At 49.9% G+C, this 23,312-nt stretch overlaps 1 protein-coding gene across 3 annotated transcripts in view; it reads left to right on the forward strand.

Annotated features, from left to right (window-relative positions):
• GALNTL6 (polypeptide N-acetylgalactosaminyltransferase like 6) overlaps window positions 1-23,312 on the forward strand; it is a 259,772-nt gene that overhangs the window by 60,516 nt on the left and 175,944 nt on the right. The window contains exon 1 of one of the 3 annotated variants that reach the window (XM_078864978.1): window positions 20,548-20,694. The exons of the other annotated variants lie outside the window; for them this stretch is intronic. The gene's annotated coding sequence lies outside the window, so the exon portion shown is untranslated. Of the gene's footprint in view, window positions 1-20,547; window positions 20,695-23,312 lie in introns of those variants that run through there. 3 annotated transcript variants of the gene reach the window in all.

Here is a 23,312-nt window from a genome sequence, read left to right on the forward strand (position 1 = left end):
TGTGTTTTCAATCGTTGATTTAAAACTACAGAACTCCAGTGGCTTCCTGATATATATCGGAGGGAAGAGCATTCCATTCTAGATTTGAAGCTTTCGTGACTGCAAGGATTCATACTCTTTGTTTTTTTCGGTAAAGTCACGTAGGTAAAAAATAAAATAAATGAAAACAACTAAATTAAATCATGGCGTTTCGGGCGCAACACAAGTGTCCGTCATCAGGTGGGAAAGCATGGCCTACTGAGTGATTTAATTTAGTTGTTTTCACATATTTTATTTAAGAGCGTTCCAGACGGCTGCAGAAGCACATTTGAAAGTGTGCGATGCGGTGACCACCGTCTTTGTTCGATGGCTGAGCCAAAAGCCGCTGCGAGGATGACCGGAGTTCGCGTGATGGTTTGTGCTCCTTGGCAAGATCAGCAACGTATTGTCGTTCATTTGTGGCGAGCACTTTGCGTGTTACCAGTGTGACCTTATTACAATGTTTTCGAACCGGAAGCCCATTGCAGCTCAGTGAGCACTGGATGGACATGGTCAAGATCTTGCAGGACCCATGATGACACTTACCAGATTATTTTTTTACATGCTGCAGCTTGCTAATGTTTTTGCGAGATTGCCAATTACCGTATTCTACAGATTAGCAGAGGTGGGACAAAGTCATTGTTATGCAAGTCCAAGTCGAGTCGCAAGTCATCAAATTCATGACTCGAGTCTGACTCGAGTCCAAGTCACATGACTCGAGTCCACATCTCAGAGGTGGGACAAAGTCATTGTTATGCAAGTCCAAGTCGAGTCGCAAGTCATCAAATTCATGACTCGAGTCTGACTCGAGTCCAAGTCACATGACTCGAGTCCACATCTCAGAGGTGGGACAAAGTCATTGTTATGCAAGTCCAAGTCGAGTCGCAAGTCATCAAATTCATGACTCGAGTCTGACTCGAGTCCAAGTCACATGACTCGAGTCCACATCTCAGAGGTGGGACAAAGTCATTGTTATGCAAGTCCAAGTCGAGTCGCAAGTCGAGTCGCAAGTCATCAAATTCATGACTCGAGTCTGACTCGAGTCCAAGTCACATGACTCGAGTCCACACCTCTGCAGATTAGTATGCACCCCCATCCCTGTATTTTCAAGGATCTTATAATCCTGTAGGTGGGTTTTTGTGCGTGTGGCCAGATTGGTTTAACTTCATTGACACCGGTCACAAGTTTGGGGTGTGTCGTACTTTCCAGAGCCAGCTTATAATCTGCAGAATTTGGTGTTCTCTTTACGAATGGAGATATATACACGGAGGAAAGTTATAAAAAAAATTACTCTTACCGTTTTGAGGACATGCAGAACGGAGGAGGTTGATGAATGTATCGCTCCCATTCCTCATTATAACAGATGTACAATCTCATCGGTGATGCTTTGCAATAATTCTAATTCAAATAGATAATTGCGAAGTGGATGATAGAATCACATGCATTGTCCGTTCCTGGAGAATTTGCGCCCGTTGTTGCCGATAAGTTATTCCGTGCATAGAGACAGAATTTTGATTGCGACGTCTGGGACAATGAAGGAAAGGGAGCGCGAGAGTGCATTGACTCATCTCTGCATTTCCACTTCTTTTTTCTCCTTCCCCCTCCGCCGGTTCCTCGCGTTCAAGAAGCAGTTACGTGCGAGACACAGATACGTTACAAAAACATGAACAAGTTGTGTGTGTGTGGTGTGCGTGGGGAGAGAGCGGCGGGGATGCAGGGCTTAATGGGATGAAGAGATGCGGCCAGGGCCCTTTGTCAGAACGCGGCGGTCTTGAATCGCAGAGCGTCGCTCGTAACTCACAATTTGTGTCGCGTCGCTCGTAAACTCGTAAACTTCACGCAAGGCGTGACTCGCTCGCGGAAAATAAGATCTTTAAATAAATAAATAACCCCCCCCCCCCCCCCGACGACGCCCGCTGCTTGCAATGTCATGGCATTTATTTAATGCGATAATATAATAACAAATATGTACCCAAGAAATGTTTTGCCTATGAACCTCCAAGCTTGTTTTTTTTTCTAAGAAGGGCGTTGCTGCACGCATTACGGTGTTGAGCCAAATTACATTTACAGTAGTGAGTGGATTCACGTGGGAAACTCGAGTGACTGGCGATTTAGCGTGCAACGCGCCACACAGATGCATTCGAGAATCCATTGCTGTTACTGGCCCATCCTCCTCGACCGGAATCGACGGTTACGCCGCGAGGCCTTCTGCCTCGGTTGGCTCTGTGAGCGAGCAGCACAGTCGTGGAATTCGTCATCAAACGCTCGTGCTAACACACCCGTCGAATCGTGCTGGTGAGAATACGTTACTCGCAAATTACGGTATGCTAATGATATGCATATGTGGGGTTATGCTAATGTTTCGTGTCAGCTTATGCATACTTGGCAAAAAACACATTTCCATTTTTTGCAAATTGCACCAGAGGTTTTGAGCAATAACCCTTTGATTGATTAGACTTTTTTAAAAAGAGTCCCTAATAGCAACACGATTTTACACTTGCAATTTAATTTATAGTTATCACGACCTGCCCCTCCACCTCCCTCCCCGTGTTACAGATAGACGGAGCGAGAGAAGCCACTGGATGAACGCTTTGAATGTCGGTTGGAAAGCGTTGATAGGGAAATGGAAAACGAAGAATCGAAGCTCGGGCTTGAATCGTGAAGCCCCGGAATTACGACGGCGGAGGCGCCGGATCGCTGAGCGGTGCGGGGGGAGTCTGACTCACTCGGGAGTGTTCGTGGAATTGTAAAAAAATAATAATTTGGAATTGGTGGCCATGTTCCGTTCCAGTGCTATAAATAATTGATTGCATTAATAATACACATTTTGTAATAAAATAAGAGAGGTACATTATTACAGCAATAACACGAATACGTAATAAAGTGAAGGAACACAGGGGCCTCGTGGCTTTGAGAGGTGCTCCATGTCAATGCCCACGCAGTGTGCGCGCTGGCGGCGGTGATGATCGTGGTGGTGGTGGTGGTGCCGGGGGATGGCTCGAGTGGTGCTGGCGATGGTGTTGCGGTGGCTTTTTTGTTGTTGCTGTTGTTGACGGTGCTACAATCTGGCGCGTGCTTGTTCGTACATTCACGCGCGTGTCTCCGTGTGACTGCTCCATGTGTGAATTGTGGAGAGCGTCGGCGCAGTGCGGTGAGCGGCGACGTGCCCTCCGAAACCGGCCACCTGGGTTCGATTCCCGGCTGCTATTGGACGTTGCCTCTTGTTGCAGTGCAAGGTTCTAAATCTAAAGACAACATCACGTTCGCATCCTGACAAAATTGACGAGATTTATAGCAAATTTGTCTCAAATGCAACACTTTTCAGCAAAGTCGTTGTTTTTTTCTCGTCGTGTGGGTGCACGTTCATGCGTGTGTGCCCACGAGTGTGTGTGCATGTATGTATGCACGTGTGTGCGTGTGTACCTCAATAGGTGCTTGCGAACTGCACTTGCCCCAACAGGAGATTACTGGAGGAATCTGTGCTTCCAAACCGATGATCCGAGTTCAATTCCAGGCTACGGTTAACATTCGATTGAATCAGCCTCAAACGAGTGTGTATGTATGTTGAACTACTTTCGCACAGTACGTAGCCAACCGTGCTAATCGGAGGTGCGTGTACCTGGTGCGATGTGGAAACATCAGTCCTGGGGAGACGGCGGTGGCCAGACACGGTTCCGGCCACACCACCCTCCGTTGTGCGCCATTCCGGCCTAAATTGGTGCTCGCAAACAGCAATTTGCTCCAACAGTCTTTTAAAGGCTACTGGCAGGGATGAGGGGGACGGGTGTGTATTGGCGGTGGGGGTCTTTGTGCGTGTTTGGCGAACGAGTACGTGCGAGTGTGTCGATTCACCAGCTCTCGGGCATCGCTTCCGAAATGATTGCAGGGCCACCGTCTGTGCGCCAAAGTGGCCCGCGAGACTTCGAGGGGAATTAATATTAGAACATTTCTCGGGGCACCACAGAAGACGGCCTTAATATTTCACGCCGTATCCTTGCATTCGCCATTAAAATCTTAATGAGTCATTTCTGCTCCTTTGCTTGTTGAATGTGTCTGCGAACAAGTGGAGAAGTGCCTGGTAAATTGGAACAATTTGTTTTTTGCTGCTGATAATGGAGATTGATGGTCGCGTTTATCAGGTTTCTTGCGGGAGGTAACGACGATGCCTTTGCTCTTGCCACGGCTCTGCCACGAGGGTGGGCGGAGGCAGCCGTGTTAGAATATTGGGAGGGGGGGGGGCGAATATTTGCAGGTATTGGTGTCAATTTAGTGCGCGATCTACCTGAGATATTTCTGCGAGTCATTCACGACGGTTTTTATCGAGTGATTTTCGTCGTACACGGTCAAGTTGCGGGGAGGGGGAGGTGAGTGGGTGGGGGGTCATACTGACCAGAAGAAACCAAGGGCCTCTGGCATTGATGATGACCTGTGTATGACCTGTGACCTATCTAGATTTTTGCTAAAATGACTGAAATTTTGCACCATACTAATCTCATGGAATTTTAGACACGTATAATCTCTCTTGCCATGTATCTCTTTTGTTTGATGTTGGGGGAATAGTTTTGTAAAATAAAAATTAAAAACCTGGGTGACGGAATCTGTACCAAATATTAATCTTGTCCCCAACATTGACTGGTCCGGGCTTGTGTATTACATCAAAAGCACTCTATAAATATTAAGTAATTTAAGCAATACGATGTATTTCGGTACATTGAGGTGTAATGTATTTCAGGTGGCAGGACACAAGAAATAACAATTTGAAAGTAATTATAGAGAGGCAAGTTAGACATCTTGGACATGGATGAAAAAACAAAAGATGGAATGTAAATATATTGACTGGAAATAGTGTAGGTACAAGACAGCGGAGTGAGTACAACATCAATTGGCATTCTTGTGATTCAACTGGGAGTACAGTTCTTGAGTAACGTCATGGACAGAGCTCAATGGAAAGCCAGGATCTTCAAAGTATCTAAGCAAGGACATGGCACACAGAGGGAGGTTGCAATGTAATTTATTGACACTGCTTCATTTATTTAACTGTTTTTTTAATTTTGTTGCACTTCAGAGCCTGTTGCTCTTGCGCTGTTTGCGTCGCCGTGTTTAACACTCGTGCTTTCCTTTGTTGCGGTGACGTTGAACTCGCGTCAGTATTTTGATTTTGCACCACTCCAGAACCTGCTTGCACAATCTGATCAACTGCCCGCTAATGTTTGACTCTGCTTTTTATTTTTGTTCCATTGGAACGAGTTTTATTTTTCGATTTAAAGCTTTCGTGACTGCAGGGATTCATCTTCTTGGTTCTTTCGGTAAAGTCACGTAGAATGGAAATAATAAAATAATAAAAATAATACATAATAAAATAATTCTCACGACGTTTCAGCCACAACGCAAGCAGCCGTCCTCAGGTGGAGAACAGGTCTGTCGAGAAGACAGAGTCTGAGAATTATTTTATTATGTTTTATTTTTTTTATTTTATTATTTCCATTCTACGTGACTTTACCGAAAGAACTAAGAAGAGTTTTATTTTACGATGTATTTAGATCACCCAAGGTCCTCCCCTTGAAAGAGACCACTACTGGCTGTCAATGCTGGACGAAGCGCTGACAGTGCCGTATCAGTCATGGGGGCTGTTTGAACATACTTCATCACGACGGTCAGTCCAATTTGGTTCAAGGGGGAAGCCCAGAACCGGTCGCCGCTGATTTTAGCCGTGGCCGGGAATCGAACTCGGGTCGCCGGGTTCACATCACAGTGCGCTAACGACTGCACCACCAGCTTTCACCCCCTCCAAACGGTCTTCACACCCGGTGTTAAATACAGTAACAGCATAGGAATTGCATAGTAACGGCTGAAGCCTCTCTGGCATGGCTCCTGTCTCACTCCGAAGCGGTGAGGCGACCTCTTGCTCCGAGAATTAGGAATACATTTTCCTTAAATCTGCTTGTAAGTCCTGCAAGCCCACCGTGTGGTTTCATGAGTACTGGGATTAAATCGCTTGACTTGCAATAAAAAAAAAGTCAACTCCACGACGTATGTTTTTATAACCGCCCCCCTTCCCACTTATTTTTACGTCATTAATTATAGAATGAACGGAAAAGAAAGAGCGAATTACCGCACTTGCATTACTGTTTTAAGTGGGTGGGGGGGGGGGGGTCTTGATCGCTGTCTGAATATTCACCGTGCGTTATTTCATGAAACGCAGAATAATCATCACGGTCGTGCATTCGTACAATTCTCGCGAAATTTATTTCACACAACGGCGGGGGCGACGCACGCGCCGGCAGTCTTAGGCTTTCGGCGCAAGGCAAAGTGCCCCAGCACACGCACACGAGCAAAGATGTTGGAAGCAAGACGATGTGGGGGTTTTACGTTGTTTGTTTCTCCCCTCCATTGACATTTGATTTTTGTTTTTCTCTTTACATTTTGTCCTTTGTTCTTAGTAACGTGGCGAAGCATTCACGGCGATTGCTGTTTTTGTTGCCTTGCTTTTTGCGCAGAAGGCAACGGGGTTTCACTGGCCCGCCCAGCTCACACACCGCACACGCGACGACAAGAGGGACGTGGGACAGAGCGACGTGGGCTAGAGGGATGTGGCCTAGAGAGACGTGGGGTGAGAGAGATGAGATGGCAGGACTGGGTTGGGGAAGAGATAATAGGGGAAAGAAGTTGAAAGGATGTTGTACTCTGTTGCTGAACTTCTTTCGCAATGCACGGAGCCAACTGCTCATCAGAACAAGGACGGATGGACGGATGTGGATAGAGTGACAGAGGTTGGATGGATGAGGGCAAGAAGAGGGGGACGAGTAAGTGAGGAAGAGGCAAGAGAGACGACGAGTGGAGGGAGAGTCGGGGAGCGCGAAGTGGCACCGAACCAATGCCCGCACCCCCCCCCCCCACCTTTAAAATTCGCTCCCATTGTCTGCCTCCTCTGAGCCGGGGGTGCGACTCGCGGATTTATCGCGCTTGTTTTACGGCGGGCCACGCAGCATGAGTGCCCGTGTTCCGGCCGGGATAAGGATGACGGATGGGGAGGGGGGTGGGCGAGCGGGGCGAGGGGATGCGGCGTGTCGACGGAGCTCCTTGGCGCGCACCTCCCATCGTCTCCGTTTCTCCCTTTTTACCTTTTGTACACTGCACCCGAGTTGCTGCGATCGGGATGGCGAGAAGGATCGGCGACATGGCGGCTGATCCGATTTGTCCAGGCGGGCGGGTGCGCGAGGGCACCGCTTTCACTCCCTGCTAGGGGGGGGGGAAGAGGGGGACCTGAGTTTTGTGACCCTGGCTCGCAATTTCCCTCTCCGACATGGTTCTCGCTTTGTCGCCGCATGTCGTTGGACGCGATGTCCGACGTTTTTCTTCGCGTGCCGGGGCGAGCCCAGTAAACAGGCCAACGTTGGGCCCAACGTTGGCCTCGTTTACCAACAGCTTCTTCAGGTGCTGAATTAAAGAGTGGCCTGATTTCTCCCTCGATTGTATAGCTGCTGCTGCTGCCGGTTCATTGACTCTGATTAGGTTCAGCTCTCTGATGTGGGCCAGTCCATGTGGGTTTATTTGCTTCGTCCGGGAGGAAATAAGGAGTACGGTATCCGGAGAAAGCTCACCACGCGTGCACGCTTGGGCGATATTACTCGGTAAAAGTCCACAGAACGCACAGAGCGGCATCGGTCACGGGCAGCAGCCGACAAGCTCTTCATCATCGTGGGAGACGGCGAGCTACTCAATCCAGTCACCGAGGAAGCTCCCAGCCCCCCGAAGCGAAACGTCTCGGAAGTGTCGCAAAACTTCGGATGTCGTGCCGAACAACGCCACGGCGCAACCCCGAAGACGCGACGGCGATCGACTTAGCGCAGCCGGCGCGAAACTGCGCAGTTTCCGCGAACCCGCCTTGCGTCAGCACGGCGAGAGTGCTGAGCGTAATCCCTGCAGGCAGTGGAGGAGACCCTCGGTGGCATGGATAGGAGATCATCACCGGGGGGGCCTCGGATCCATACCCCATTGAGGGCCCACTTTGAACGTCACCGGGTATTGACAGGCGAGAGAAACGGGGAGCGTATGGATTTCAGCCCAGCTGTCACGCGGGCATCCGGCCCGTCGCTTAAAGGTTGAGACACAAATACTGCAATTTCCGCCAAGCGGAGAAGCCGCGTGGAGGTGCGACGAGTGATAGCCGCCATTAGTATTAAACATCGCGTGATTATGGCGTTGCACGCCGATTGATTGATTGATTGGCCGAGTGAAGGGGCCCATTGGGATCCATTCTCTCTTCTGCAAGGGAGCCCTAGAAAACTGCATTTTTTTTGCCATCATTATCGGGGTTTTCTTTTCCTCTCTTACTGCAAATTGCGGGGGGTCATTCTCATTTGTGAGATTTGGCCCATGACAGCGGTCTCTGTGTTTTGGTAAGCAGAGGCTCGGTGCGGGCGCTTTGCTCGTCGCGCCGGGAGTTTTACAGTCCCTCTCGCGATGGACTCTCGCCCACTCTCAAATGCAGTTCTTGCATGTACTGTGCCGTACAAGTAAGGTGTGCTACCAAATCACCCAGGATGTGCCCAGCCTCGTCAGGTCTCGGAAGATGCGTGTACGCATGTATACGTTGAACTTTCGCACCGTACGTAGCCCCAACCGCGCTAATCGAAGGTAGGCAGAGTTGAGGCCTGGGTAGTGCTTGGGTGCCATGCCCACAGACCTCAATGTCAGCTAGGTCTACGACCTGGAAATTATGTCTACACCCTGCACACCACATCCAGTATCCCTCTTGCTATGGTTGTGGCTACTGGTCACATGCCACCTGGAAGAAATTCGGCGAGGCATTCATTCCCTGGCGACCACACGCATAACGGGTGTCATAGACTTTGGGGCTGCGTTATGGGCACCCAGAGGTCAGGTCCAGCAAAATTAAATGTATGTACAGTGAGGGAAAAAAGTATTTGATCCCCTGCTGATTTTGTACGTTTGCCCACTGACAAAGAAATTATCAGTCTATAATTTTAATGGTAGGTTTATTTGAACAGTGAGAGACAGAATAACAACAAAAAAATCCAGAAAAACGCATGTCAAAAATGTTATAAATTGACACCTGGGAGCCAGAAATCTTTCTGATTGAGAGGGGGTCAAATACTGATTTCCCTCATTAAAATGCAAATCAATTTATTACATTTTTGACATGCGTTTTTCTGGATTTTGTTGTTGTTATTCTGTCTCTCACTGTTAAAATAAACCTACCATTAAAATTATAGACTGATCATTTCTTTGTCAGTGGGCAAACGTACAAAATCAGCAGGGGATCAAATACTGTTTTCCCTCACTGTATGTAATGTTGAACTTCTTTCAAATGCCAGGTCTATTGCTCTCCACCTTCATCCAACCAACATTGACCGGTGAGGCAAAGTTTCTTCTTCCTTCCGAAGAACCCCTACGGGCCCACTCATCGTGGCAAGACTTTCAGCAGCGGATCGACAAAAGGACTTTCACTGTACATGTAACAGCGTACGGTGATGCCCCACATCTTACGGCAGGAGGTAGCCTCATCTGTAGGGCGACCGCCATTGGCTTTCCCGCACAGTGATTACGCATTTCATATCGACCCTAAAGATTATGAGCCGAACGATCCAACCGCAGCGGCGCCCAAGCTGGGTCACGTTGAAACATTTTCTGCGGATGTAAAAAAATATCTGTGGCTCGGCGCAAACTTTGCTCCAATGCCATCTATGGACGTGGTGGGCGTTTGAAATAAGCACGTCGATGGGATGTGCAGGTCGGAGTATTCGTGCGTAAATAAAATAAAAAATAACCAAATAAAAACATACCAGCATTTATCATGCATGTTAGAACAGATTGTTTACGATTCATGTACATTTTTTGCATGAGATATGCTCACATTACATCTTCAGCTAATGGAGATAACTGGAACGGTGGTAAATGCTGCGGATCTAAAAAAAGAAACAGTGCAAACGAGATGGTAAAGAATGAGACGAAAAAATGTAATTCTTGGATTGTGTGACTCGTCAAAATTCATGTTGCTGGGAAGTGGAGCAGGGAATAGTGAATCACTGCTTGCATAGTAATTAGGATGGAATAATTATCATAATTTGTGTGTTTATTCAGGCTTTACTGTGGAATAATGACTTTGATTTACCCAGGAAATCCCCGTGGGGTGGAGCAGTCGCTCGGTGGAATCGCTCGCTCCGCTACGAACCCGGCAGTCTCGAGTTCAATTCCTGCCCACGGCTGACATGAGCGGCGAGTGAAATGTCTGAACCAGTCTCTGTTGCCTCTCCTTCAACGCCCCGCACTGACCAGTGTGATGAAGCATATAGCCAAACAAACCTCCATTACTGACACAGAGCAGGCCCTCATCAAGCAGTGATTCGGCAGCGAGCGGTAAATGATTAACATTACTCATGGATCATACTTAATTTGGAGCTTTCGTGACTGCAGGAATTACTCTTTGCTTCTTTCGGTAAAGTCACGTGTAAAGAGAAAATAATAAATTAAATACTAGCATACGACGTTTCGATTGCAACCGACTCTCTGTTGCATTACATTTCTAAGTATACTAGATTTGTGTTTCTATTTCATTTATACCTGATGACGATTGCTTGTGTTGCAATCGAAACGTCGTATGCTAGTATTTAATTTATTATTTTCTCTTTACACGTGACTTTACCGAAAGAACCAAAGAGTAATTACTCATGGATGTGCGGGCAGAGGAGGAACAAGGGGACACATCGATTTTAGCATTTTCCATAATTTCAATTCGTGTCCTCGATGTTATGTACCCACTCGCACTCTCGCAGAGCAGCGCATCACCGCGTGTGTTCGAGAACGGACCCGCGGAGGGAGAGATGTCACGTAAGCTGCTTCGGCCATCGAGGGTTTTTCTCATCGCCAATTTGACCTTTCGGGCCAACCCCTCTGTGGCCCCGACCATCCACGGTTGACCGCGCGAAATTCCTGCACAGCACCGTAAAGAAGCACCTAGTTTACACAACAAAGGCTCATTCCTAACAGCGTGCTTCAGCCGCACCGAACCTCACAGAAATAATATTCAGGACCTACCTTGGCTCCTCCCACCCTCAACCAGTATATATACAAATATGGGTTTCTTGGTATTTCTCTCACTTGATGCAGCTATCGTGCTGTGACGGTTCCTCCGAAACGTCGTGATTTTTATTTTATTTTTAATTTACTTTCATTAATTTTTATTTTTTACCTACGTGACTTTACCGAAAAAACCTAAGAAGAAGCACTGTGCCCTCAACTGCACCGCCCGCGGTGCTGCCCGCCGCACGGGCCCGATGTGCAATGCTGTTGGGACGCGAGTGATGTTGGCACGCAGATGTTCGCGTACGTACCCTGCCACAGAGATGGGCGTCGCACGACAGTCAAAACCAAGCACTTGAATTTAGCCATATTAATGTTTAGCCATATTAATGTTTAGCCATATTAATATGATGGGTTCTTGATGCGTCATTGGCCATCAACTGGAGAATCCAACACTTGGAAAACCAATTTCATCACGGGCGGCTGAAACCCGGATTTAAACCCCATATAAACCACAGGGCGACCCGGCCACCTCTGAGAGTCCTGGTGTGTACTGTAATTCTATTTATTTACGTATTTTTTTTCCAACTCCTTACACTCGAGAACCCGGTGTAATCACAGGTGGCTGAAGTCCAGTTTCAAGCCCGCAGAGCACCTCAGCGGTTCTGGTTCAGCGCTCTGACCCTCCGAGCCACCTGGAGAGAGAGAGAGAGAGAAAGAAAATGTTCGTCACTTTAGACGACGGTTGATTGCGGCAGCTCTGGATCAATGCGGAGCCTCGGCTGTCAGGCGCTCGTCCCCCCCTATGCCAGGTTACCGACCTTTCCGCCAGCCGCTCGCTTTTGCGGGGATTGGCGGCAGTCGTGGCAGCGCAGACGGGGGCAACTGGTGTCCCACTCTTAAAGCCACGTGTACGCACCATCTCGCTCGGTCTTCGGTCTCTGCACTCCCCCACCCACCCGCCCGCCCGCCCCCCCACCCCACATCCTCTTCCCCCCCACCACAATATTGTTTTCGTCCCCGTAGCAAACGCTCTCCTGCCGGCTCTCCAATTCCATCGATCGGCACCAGCGCATGCCACCGGCGGGTCCCGTCGCGAATTGAGAAATTCGTCCGCTTTTGCAAATGCCAATAGCTCGCACCTTTTTTTCCACTTGCATGATGCATTATGTGTAAACAAACGCAGATAGAAAAAATAAATATAAATATAAATGAAGAAACAGCATAATGCATTATAAAAACAGACGGAGGTGGGGTTCGGTGGCGGGGGGGAAGCCACCCCTTTGTTCAATACTTGGCTTCCAACGGACAGCGTTCCTGTTATTAATGTCTTTATTAGAGCGAAAAAATATGCCGTTCAATACGCCGTCACCGCCGTCGCAGAGATTACTGATCTGGTGCAGGAAACTAATCGCGCACCTGGTTTGGCGCCGATGTCACCGAGTCTTGTTTTTTAGCAGCTGAGAGCCAGTGCCAGGCCTGGAGGGGGAGCGGTTGTGGACCCAGATTCCCCCCCTTCTTCCCCCCCCTCCCCCCACGTAGCGGCTCCCAGTTCCCCCTCACCCCCATTGATCCCACGACAGCGCAACGGCTTCACGATGACGGAGCCCAGGGCGAGATGGGAGACCCTAACGAGGCCGCATTCACCAGGGCTCAAATTAGCGGGTGGCCGGCACAGGCGGCCGCTGCCGCTGCAGGCTCCCGGCGGTGTCCATGGGGCCCGCGGTGCCCGTGAGCTCGCGGGGCCTCCGTCTCGGTTCGTCAAACAATCAGCGGCGGCTTCCATTGTGATTGGAGGTTGACCGCTGCGTAGGTTTTTCGCGGCTGCACTTTGTGTCGCTCTGCGATGCCCGTCGTCTGTGGGTTTGCATCGCCGATTGTTCGGTGCGATGTCCGACGTTTTTTTCCCCTGCACCTGCTGCCAGGAGCAGCACCACGATGCAACCTGAAAGCCACATCGGAGAGCTATTGAGATGTTTCTATTCTCTTGCCACCCACCCCCCTCGTGTGCCGTGCCGGCCTTCATTACTGCTCCCTAACAGCACTTGCCCCAATGGTCTGTTAAGGCTATACGGGGGATCTTTGTCTTTGTTATTTTAATTGAACGGTGTAAAAGTAGTTAGTACACTGCACTCCGTACCTAGCATCCTGCCTTCGATTCTAACTCACGTCCAAAAACAGTGATGAATATCTGAACCAGTACCAGGTCGCACCTAGATCGACTCAGCCCTAAGTGAGTACTGTTGCATTTTCTAAACATCAGCATGGGCGAGAAGCTGGCCACGCCATCTCTCCACGAGTGCCGTGCCGGCCTTTTTTACAGCGCTTACCCCAACAGCCTGGTGCAGGCTACGCAGGGGCGACGTGGGGGGGAGGGGGGTAGTCTTCGTCTCATTTTGTTATTTTGTTTAAATCGATGCTCTGCGGTGAAATATGTTGATGGTTGAGAATCCCGTGATCGCCTTGGTGCTCTTGTGTACTTGCAGTGGGGGAGGGGGTTGGCCTGGCGGATAGTTGGCAGTTGTCGTTGGGTGCCAAGGTGATTGTTTTTGGGGTAGTGTCCCAGTTGTGCACTTAACCCTGGCACGACGATAATTGCTCTCGCCGAGCCGCGCGTCCTGGCCCGGTCTGCTCGTCTTTCTTGTCAGCTTTGACTGCGTCCTGGCAGGGCGGTTCGTAAAGTGCCGCTGCCGCCCCATTCTCGGGCTGGCCGTACCACGTTCCCGTCTCGCTCGAAATTGAATCTTTTCTTGCCAAGTTCGCCACCTCTTTTTGTAAGCCGGCTGTGCTATATTTTTGCTCGGTCTTGCTGCCCGCCCGCATTAGTGTTTTCTCCTCTTCGCAATGAATTACATCTCAAGCGGCATAAGCCGTCATTGTCACCAGTGTGTCATTTCTCTGATAGAAATGTCCCGGCTCCGATAAAGTGACTTCACACATTCCACATATTGCATAATGAGGTCGCTCCTTCTCTGCTGCTGCCCTGATAAGTCTGAAATTCCAGTGTGTTAATAAGGCCCTCTCCTAGTTCAAGTTCAGACTGAAGGCCTTCCTCTTCTACCCTGCCTATGGCTGTTATTTCTCGATGAAACGTCTGCCTACACACTTATTCCATTCAGTCATCCCATTGCCCGCAATTCTACCTGTCATTACGTGCCCGAGAGGAATTGTCGATGAAACCCTCCTCTTCTTCAGTCTCTCTAGATACGCATGTACCCCCCCCCCCCCCCCCGTATGTACGGCATCTTTGTTGCTATGTAATAATAAAAATACAACACTAATAATTTATAGCCCTTTGTCAATCCACGGCTGGATGAAGAAGGCCTTCCTGTGCCGTATAAGTGAAGATAGGGGTTGTTCGACCATACCACACTCAGCTGGGTAGTGCGGGGAGCGGATCTGGAACTCAGGTCGCTAGGTTTGGAGCACCGCACACTAACCACTGCACCGTTGCCCATCCTTTAATGTGTCGATCTGTCAGTCTCAGCACTTGCTTGGGTAAATATCGCAGCACGGTTAATTAGGAGCTCATTCTGAATGGAAGACACTCGGGGACGTATTGCGTTGATGATGGCCGATGTACAAACTATGACCTAGGATACAAACTGCTTCTGAAATTGGCGTATGGAAGGGGGTGGGGCCAATGGGAATGCTTTCGGCTGCCGACGAGCAAAGGATTGATTATATTAGCAGCCAGAATTCACACGGATGTTCTCACCCAAGGCCGTCACCTTGGGTGCCTTGGCCACATCGACCGATGGCTGATGGGCAAGTGGCAGCTCACGGTCTTGTACGCTTCGATTGTGAGCCTTTGTCCATCTGGGTTTGGGTTACATCATGGGACCTCCATTGCCAGCATCAAAATAATACAATAGGTTGTACCCTTTCTGGCAATAAAGCAGTTGTGTTAAGATGTTAAAACACCAAACAGAAACCTTTTGCAAGGAATCCTGACTGCATCAACCACTTATACTTGTGGCGAACATGCAAACAAAAAACATGCTCTATGATAGTATATGCATTGTCTTTGAAACTGATTGGTCCACACCAGAGACAGCTTTCTTTAGAGCCTAGTCTCAAACAGTGTTAGATCAAAGGACGCCAAAAGGCGAACAAAGAAAACTGTATCTGGTGTTAACCAATCAGTTTCAAAGACAATGCATATACTACCAAAGAGCATGCTTTTTGTTTGCATGTTCACCACAAGTATAAGTGGTTAATGCAGACAGGATTCCTTGCAGAAGGTTTAAGTTTGGTGTTTTAACATCTTAACACAACTGTTTCATTGCCAGAAAGGGTAAAACATATCCTTATATGAGTTGGGGTTGTTTGAACAAAAATAAAATCGACCAGGCCTTTACCCCGCAATTACCGATTATAACAGGCCGGCGTAAAAATCAAAAGGGTGTTAAAAGTCCTAAGAAGAAGAATTGGCTATTTCTTCCAAATGCAATTGCAATTAAAAATGCGGCCTAATTGTCGCGAACGTGGAGGCTTAATTATAGAAAAGCCCTTTGAGAGAAAAAAGACCACACGAATCTCTTTAATCTGTAAATTGCCTTCTCATTGTGTCGCGCGAGAGAGGGGGGAGTCAATACGATATGTGGTTAAATAGATTTTCAATTTCCGGCATCGCAGCCGAGACCTTGGGCTTGAGGCGGGCACGTAGACAATGAGGTGCTTCAGAGGGGGATTTAAATAATTAATGGACGAGTTCACCAATTGGCTCCACACAATTCAAAGTTGTGCCACGTCGCCCGGGGCAGTTTTTTTTCGAGCCTTTTGGCCGCTATAAATGTCCACGTGGTGATGAGCCACTTAGTCGAGCTTGCATTTGTGACCAGGCCGCTTCTGAAAAAGAGCCCTGTTGCTCAAGTGGGCCTTATCTGGTTCAATAAAATAATTGTTGATAGTTTATAGGTGGTAGTCGGAGGCGATGATGTTGCAGCATCGTGCACCAAGCAAAATAATTCATTTGTAATTCATTTGAAATGGGGGGAGAGGGGGGGTGATCGTCATTGCCTCCCATGTGAGAAGAAAGTGCAACTCATTTTAAGGCGGCAATTTCGGTAAAAGGTAATGGCGCAGCCCTGCGATTGCCTGCTCGTGCCACGGCTGGCAGAAGGGCCTCCACTCGAGGAAGCTCGAGAGAGAGAGAGCCCCTCTAGGGAGGGTATTTGGCCTACTCTTTCACGCCGGCCAGACGTCAGCGTTGTACCCACACTTCACCCCGCCATACGCGACCTGCCGATCGACTGTGGTGAATCCATTTTCTTTGCTGCTGCCGGACAGACAGAGGCGATGGGTGGGTGAGTGAGAGGGGATTTTAAAATCGTACCTATTGATTCCACTGCCGCGCAGAGAGGTCAAAGCGGCAACCCATGTTTAATTATTCACCGACTCATTTATGTGCTCTGCCCCAAGTCTGTCTTGAAAGCGCAGATCTTCGTCTCGGCGGAATTTGGTCTCATCCTAAATTAAGGTCATTGATTGACCAACTGATTGAAACACTTAGGGCCGGGGGAGATGAGAAGTGATTGAAGGGTGGTCGGGAAAATGTTAAGACAGGCGCCGGTGCAAGCGTCAGCCCCCGAGCGCATCGCGGTGCGGGCTGCACGAGATCCAAGTACACGGTGTCATCATGGCACGGCACGGGAGCGCCGCTGCAATACAAGACCAGAGCTCGTGTGTGAATGCTTCGTAACCAGTGGTCGAAATTAGCCTCGATGCGACGGCTCCATCCCTGCAATTGTCAGAACACCGCACGTGCACACCGGAAATGCTCAGAACGGTTCCTCTTCCCAGACCGCGATGGGTTTTTTTTCCCGCAAAGGGGGAAATGGCAGTGAGCTTGGGCTGCTGCAGGACTAGAAGGTTTCATTCCGCGGACTTCTGCATTCCCGTTTCAACTCGCTGGTTGCAACGGCGAACGGGTTCCTGCGCAACGAATGGAAAGCACGGAGTTCAAGAGACGACGAAGGGTCAATGACATGAATTAGAACGCCCGAAGAGGACCGGCGCTCTCGAGGTCATTCCTCCCGACACGGAGGTGTGTGAAAGTGGTATTCGTCGATCAGCCTCTGCCCGACCGCTGTGTACCGTTGGTGGCCGGCGGCGGGGCTTGCGTTGGGCCAGCCCCCCCCACCCCCCCGTGCGTGTGCACTGTGGGTTGATAAATCTGGCGCAGCCTCAGGGCTGCAAAACCAAACTCCGAGCACTTTCTCTCGCTGAATGGTTAATTCGGCTACCGGAAAGGAATGCGCGCGAGCTGCAAAACAAATCATCGTTCGCGAGAAAAGCGTCTTCATATCGACAACAACAACAACAACAAAAACCCATCCAGGAATTCCCGCTTGATTCGCGTGTCGGGACGACATCGCCGATCTTTGCGCATATTCTAGGAAGTCTCCCAGCGTGTGACCATCCCGTGACGGTGTGACAAATGGGCACGAGCATGGCGATGGAAAGTCACGTCAAGGTTCCTGTTATGTTCTGCCACGGAGAGCGCACTGTTGCCTGCACGTATAGGTCGGCTACAGGTGTTCGCGGTTGTGCTGCTATGCGTCCTCTTACGATGTCGAGTCGAGCCTTCGTTTGACAACTCGTTGGTCACCGCAACCGTTTGTTTCGTCCCAGAATTGATCCCCGCGGATCGGATGTACGATACAATGAAGGCGGCGCCGATCGTGCAATGAACGGGAAATTAAATCGCCCAGAAACGCGATGACGGCACGCGGCGTTCATTTAATTGTTCGGCAAATGGGCGAGAAAATGTGCCCCTTTTCTAGGAATCATCGGCAAGATATTTGTTTCAATTGCGGAGCGGTGGCCCCAGTGGTTCATGAGTAAACCCACCCCCCCTCCATCCCCTCACCTATGAACCGCGTGACCTGAGTTTGATTCCCAGCGGCGAGTGGCGTCATAACCGATCCTGGGTGCGCCGCTCACCACAAACCCGCTATGACGAGAGTGGCGAATCAAGGTCAGACATCAGACAGAAGTCCAACCAGCAGTGGATTTACAAAAGCCTGAAAGTCACAAATTACAACCATTAGTATGTTTTATTAATAATAAAGCTCCGCAATGATGATAAATAAATAAAATCACCCCCCCCCTCCTCGTATTTATGAAACAATGCGGCTGTGGCTGCGCGATCGGAAGCTGCGCTCGCTCGCGCACGCACGCGCCCAGCGACGTGCAGGAAAATTCCGGGCGGCATTAGTTATTTATGAGGCTCGCCTGAAATAATTCCCCGCTAATTAGGCCAATGGGGAGATGTAAGAGGGGTGAAGGGGGAGAGAGGAGCGCTCGGCGGGGAGGGTTGAGGGGCTATGGCGAGGTGCGGCGGTGGCGGGAGCTAGCGGAGGTTGCGGATTTTGCGGGTAAAGACGGTGGTTGCAATTTGCTCGCGGTTTGATCAGCGTGGAATTTGAGCAGTTGGCGGTCTGTGCTGCGCTTAACCCGCTCAGGGGAACCCCCGTGAGTGGCCATTATATCTTGCGGGGGATTCGCGGAGGGAGCTCGGTGAGAGGGGCCGATCGGCCACGACTCACGAAATCAGCCGAGCGATAACCTCTCTCTCACAAGCAGAGAGAAGCGTGGGAGCTGGTCGCCTCTCTTGCCAGGGAGACCTTGTTTCGAACCGAATGTCGTGCTCAGAGCCCTTGGCTCCGGTGATTTTGACCGACCTGCATTCCTCGCCAGAGACCTACCGAGCCGTCACCTGGTTTTTGACAAAGGATGCATAGGTACGTGCCGTGGTGTCGTGGTCAACGCACTGGAATTGTAATCCAGAAGTCGCCGGCTCGATTCGATCTCCTGGCACGGCAGTGTGACCAACAGTGCAAGATAATGCCCCCTTCCGCTTCTGTCCACCCGGCAGTCTATTTGCGGGTCGCGTGTGGCGGGGTAAAGAGTGGGTACTCTGACCTCTTCCTCGACGGTCTGGCCAGCGTGGAAGAGTAGGCCAAATACCCTCTCGAGCGCTCCCTGTAAGTGGAGGGCCTTCCACCAACAGTAGCGTGAACAAACATTCCGGATCGGCACCTTTGCCTTCATTTTATTTATCACGTGTGGTTTTCCATCGCAGAATCGACAGGGATGGCCAATAGCTGGATAACAATACACACGTGCACACAAATGAACATAGTGACACAAGGACATGCACACGTGGACGGAGATAAACAATCCCTCGTATAACCTGTTTACAGACCTGTTAAAGCAGTCGCGGCACACCGTGCCCTGTAAACTCGTCGACTGTGTTGTACGTACGAAATGTCCAGCGGACACGTACGGGCTATTTGCCCGCGGATCGTGGTGATGGTGATGATGTACAAAGCTATTGCTGCTCGTCACCCGTGCAGCCACGAGAGGCGCTTTTCAGCGGAGTTCAATTTCAACAATACCCAGTCGGCGATGTTAACAGTGTCTTTTTGTCACGAAATATAACATGATATTTTGAACATGACGGAAACAGTACTAAAACTATTTTTATTTTTAAATCCTTTATTGCGAGACAACGCCATTGCTTCTGTACACGGCTTGAGTCGTCTCCGCGGGTACCCACCTGGTAGAGCAGAGGATACTACGATGGTTTTGGTGATGACGAAGACGGGGACGAAGGCCGTGAAAGACGGTCCACATTGTGCGTTGCGAATGTTGCAGTTTGGTGTAAGAATAAATGGTGTTTGACCTCCGATACAATTCCTGCAGAATTCTCATCTGCTAAGTCCTGTGTGATGAAAGTCACACAGCGAAGGAACAGCAGCTGCCCTCTGCGAGCAAGAATCTTTGTCAGAGCCAAATTCACTTGAATAAAAAAAGCACATTGATGGAATATTTTATTCCCACCCCCCCCCCCCCCCATGATTGTATTTCCAATTCTGCTGTCGGCATCACCAGACAAAATGAAATGTCCGTTCGGAACTGTCGCAAGTTAGATTTCACAAAACTGATTCCGCCAACTTCGCGCATCTTCCACGTGTTAGGGAATGTCCCGCAGAAGGAGATGTTACCGAACTGCTTCCGAATTCTATCATGCTTGGGGTACTGCATAATGCCCTGCTGTGGAGGTCTCCATCGCATGCAAGTTAAACCAACTCCAATATTTCCATATTTCACGGAGCTGGAATTTAGTCAAAATGAGTCGGCCAACCAAATTCAACGTGATGAGTATTTTTTTGTGTGTGCCGTTATTAGTGACCAAGTTGAAACCGTCAACGTACTGCACTTGCGATGTCGGTTTAATCACAGGGGCAGTTGAGACCTGGATTTGAACCCCGGATCTCGGCAGTCTTCAGACACTCCAGCCACCCGGCCGATGTTGTATTTTTATCATTATTTGTAATTTTAACTCTAAACGTAAACCACTCTTGCTTGTTCTTTTGTGGACCGCATGGCTGCCGCTCTCTTTAATCCCCGCGACAAACATCTCTGGGCTTGCGATGGGAATTGAATGGTCGCCCCCGACGGCGGTGGGAGGCGGCGATGTCACGCACAACCGCTCCTCGGTCCAGAGCTCCTCTTCGTGCCGTTACTCTCCGAGGACTCGGCCCTTGTGCTACGACGCATTAATAACCGGGATTTGCCAACGAGCGGACGAGCGCGTGGCACCGCAACGCTTGCCGCCGGACGGTAAGATTCACCCCGCGTCTTGCGGAGCGGTGGTGCAGCGGTCTTTTGCAGGCTCCTGCGTTTCTTCGCAGAACCCCGTCCCCTCCTTCCTCCCCCCATCTCCCATCTCTTTTGCTTCATCCCCCTCCGAAATATTTTTTTTTTCTCCGTTACCGGCCCCTGTCTAATGCTTGTGTCAGGATACCGAGCCAGATCATCTGTGATCCCGGGTTCAAGCCCCGGGGCAGACAAGTGAAAAATGAATGTTGGCTTCTCCGCCTGGGAGGAGCTTTTGCACACGGGGAGTTTGATGGTGTACGACCCGACGCTGTTTTTTTTATTTTCCACTGCGCGCGTGCGCACGCTAGCACACACTCGTGTGCTCACATGCTCACACACACACACACACGTGCACACAACGAGCTTTATAGACCATCCGGCCAGATAGCTCAGCAGTAGAGCAAGCGGCTCCTAATCAAAAGGTTTGCGAGTTGAAGTCGTGGTTGCGGGTTGACTCAGCCCATCAACACTACAGTGTCGATAAAATATCTACCACTTTGCGGGGAAGTCGACAGTGGTTGTCCTTGTTGACAGACTCATCCCTGCCATAGCAATGTGAAATTTCCACATGTGGACCATCTCAATGCTCATTTAAACCAAAAATGTGTGACTTTATCAGCTATTGGAGACAGTGTTGTTCGTGAGCGCCTATTAAGGCTGGAATAGCACCCACAAGTGAGTGGTGTGCTTAGCATCATGCCCGGCCGAACTTCATCTGCCCTGTGCAGATGTTTAAATATCGATCCAGGTATTTAATGCTTCGTTGACCTAGGAGAGGCCCAAAACTGGTTTCGATATCACTTGCCTATGATAATGGCCTTTGTTCAGGAATTTAACTGAGGTTGTTAGGTTCATTGTGGAGTGTGCAAACCACCGCACCACTGCTCTACACACATACAGGCGCGCGCACACAAACGCACGCACGCACGCACAATCCGAATGCTAGTCGCACCTGGATCAATCACAGCTTTGTGAGCGCGACACAGCATAGGCATTTTCATAGACGACGTTATTCCTCGGCTCGGCGCCCTGTCAGCTGGTAGAGCTGGAGTGAAGAACAACACTTCATTTAATTTTCGAGAAATGCAAACAAAAAAACCCTCTTCCGCCCCCCCGCCCCCTTTTCAGCTGGCACCTGTTACGGCGCACTGACAACGGGGGGTGTAAGCCATCAAAGAAAATAATACATGCACTCTTGCTCTTAAATCCCTTTCAACAATGGCCCCTGTAATGGAAAATCCTCCGCCGTGACTCGCTCATCCTGTCCGTCACTGCAGCATGAGAGCGGGCGAGCGTGCGAGCGTGGGAGTCGAGGCGGTCCAGCGATGGTGGCGGCGATGGTGGCGGCGGTGATGGCGCACGAGCCGCGATCGGCAAGGCGGAGATGGCTCTCCCGGGTAGGGGGCTAAGGAAGTAAAAAAAAGTATAATCGTGGCTCTGCGTGGGTTCTGAAACGCGTCGCAACACGCGGTCATCCTCGGTCGTATTTTTTTTTTAACCAGCGGCACTAATGAGATGACGCAACACGGCGTGGCGCGCGACATCGCACGAGGGGCGCATTGGCATGCGACGTCATAATTAGCGGTGCAACGGGACGGCGTGGCGTGGCACGTGACGTTCGTGACGTCATTGCCCTTGGCCGAAAAGGCTTGTCCATTTGGTGCTGGGATTTTTTGTTATCGCCAGGAGTTTTTTGGGGTGACCGTGAGGACCAACACTGCCGGGTTTCTCTCGGGTAATTCCTGAATGGCGGTGCAACTTTATCGTGACCCCCCCCCCCCCCACGTTACAGACAGACGGTCGGTGCTAATTTCATCAACCTTGGTTGGACAATGTTAAAAAAGAGATGACCACTGCAAACGCCGAGCAGAGAATTCTGCACCAGCGGGTTGCGTTCAAAGGACGGGGGGTAGGGTGGGGAGGGTTTCGTTATTAAGTTAATTTTGGCATTTAGAGGTTGGTGGTGGTGGTGGCGGCGGGGAAGGGGGGGAAGGTTTGGGTGAGGAGGGAGCAGGTGGGCGAGGAGGGTAGAAGTGGATTGAGAGGAGGTTGAAACAAAAGCGGAGGTTTATTAGTGAAGCTTCTCGGTTTCCTTCTCCACAGGGGGGTCCGTGCTCTCATTAGCGGCTCACCCTGCAGCCTGTTCCACCTCCCCGTGCACTCCGCCACGCTCAGTTCCGCGATGAGTTTTGCCGTATTCCTGAGCGCCGTCGTGTGCGCGTGCACCGACTCCGCTGTTTATTTGCATTGTGTGGTTTTGACTCCTAACGCTGCACAACACCGCGTAATGAGTTCACACTCAATGTCGCTCCCCTTTGTGCACGGAACCCCATAGTTCAGACGGAGTGCACTCGCCAATAACATTGGGTGACCCAGCAGCATTTTTTTGGCAAGATCTGACTCTGCTGATGAGATCCAGAAAATTTAAATTGCTCCAGAGTTTGCTCGCTTGAGCAAATGCACCTTGATAATATTGGACCGGAAGGACAAAAGGCCAGTGGATGAAAAATACTTGTAGCCAAAACGTGGAGACACAGAGTGGAGTTTTGTTTTTTGTTTATTTGATCATGCACTTTTTT

The sequence above is a fragment of the Lampetra fluviatilis genome, chromosome 19, assembly GCF_964198595.1.
Source record: "Lampetra fluviatilis chromosome 19, kcLamFluv1.1, whole genome shotgun sequence".
Taxonomy (NCBI): domain Eukaryota; kingdom Metazoa; phylum Chordata; class Hyperoartia; order Petromyzontiformes; family Petromyzontidae; genus Lampetra; species Lampetra fluviatilis.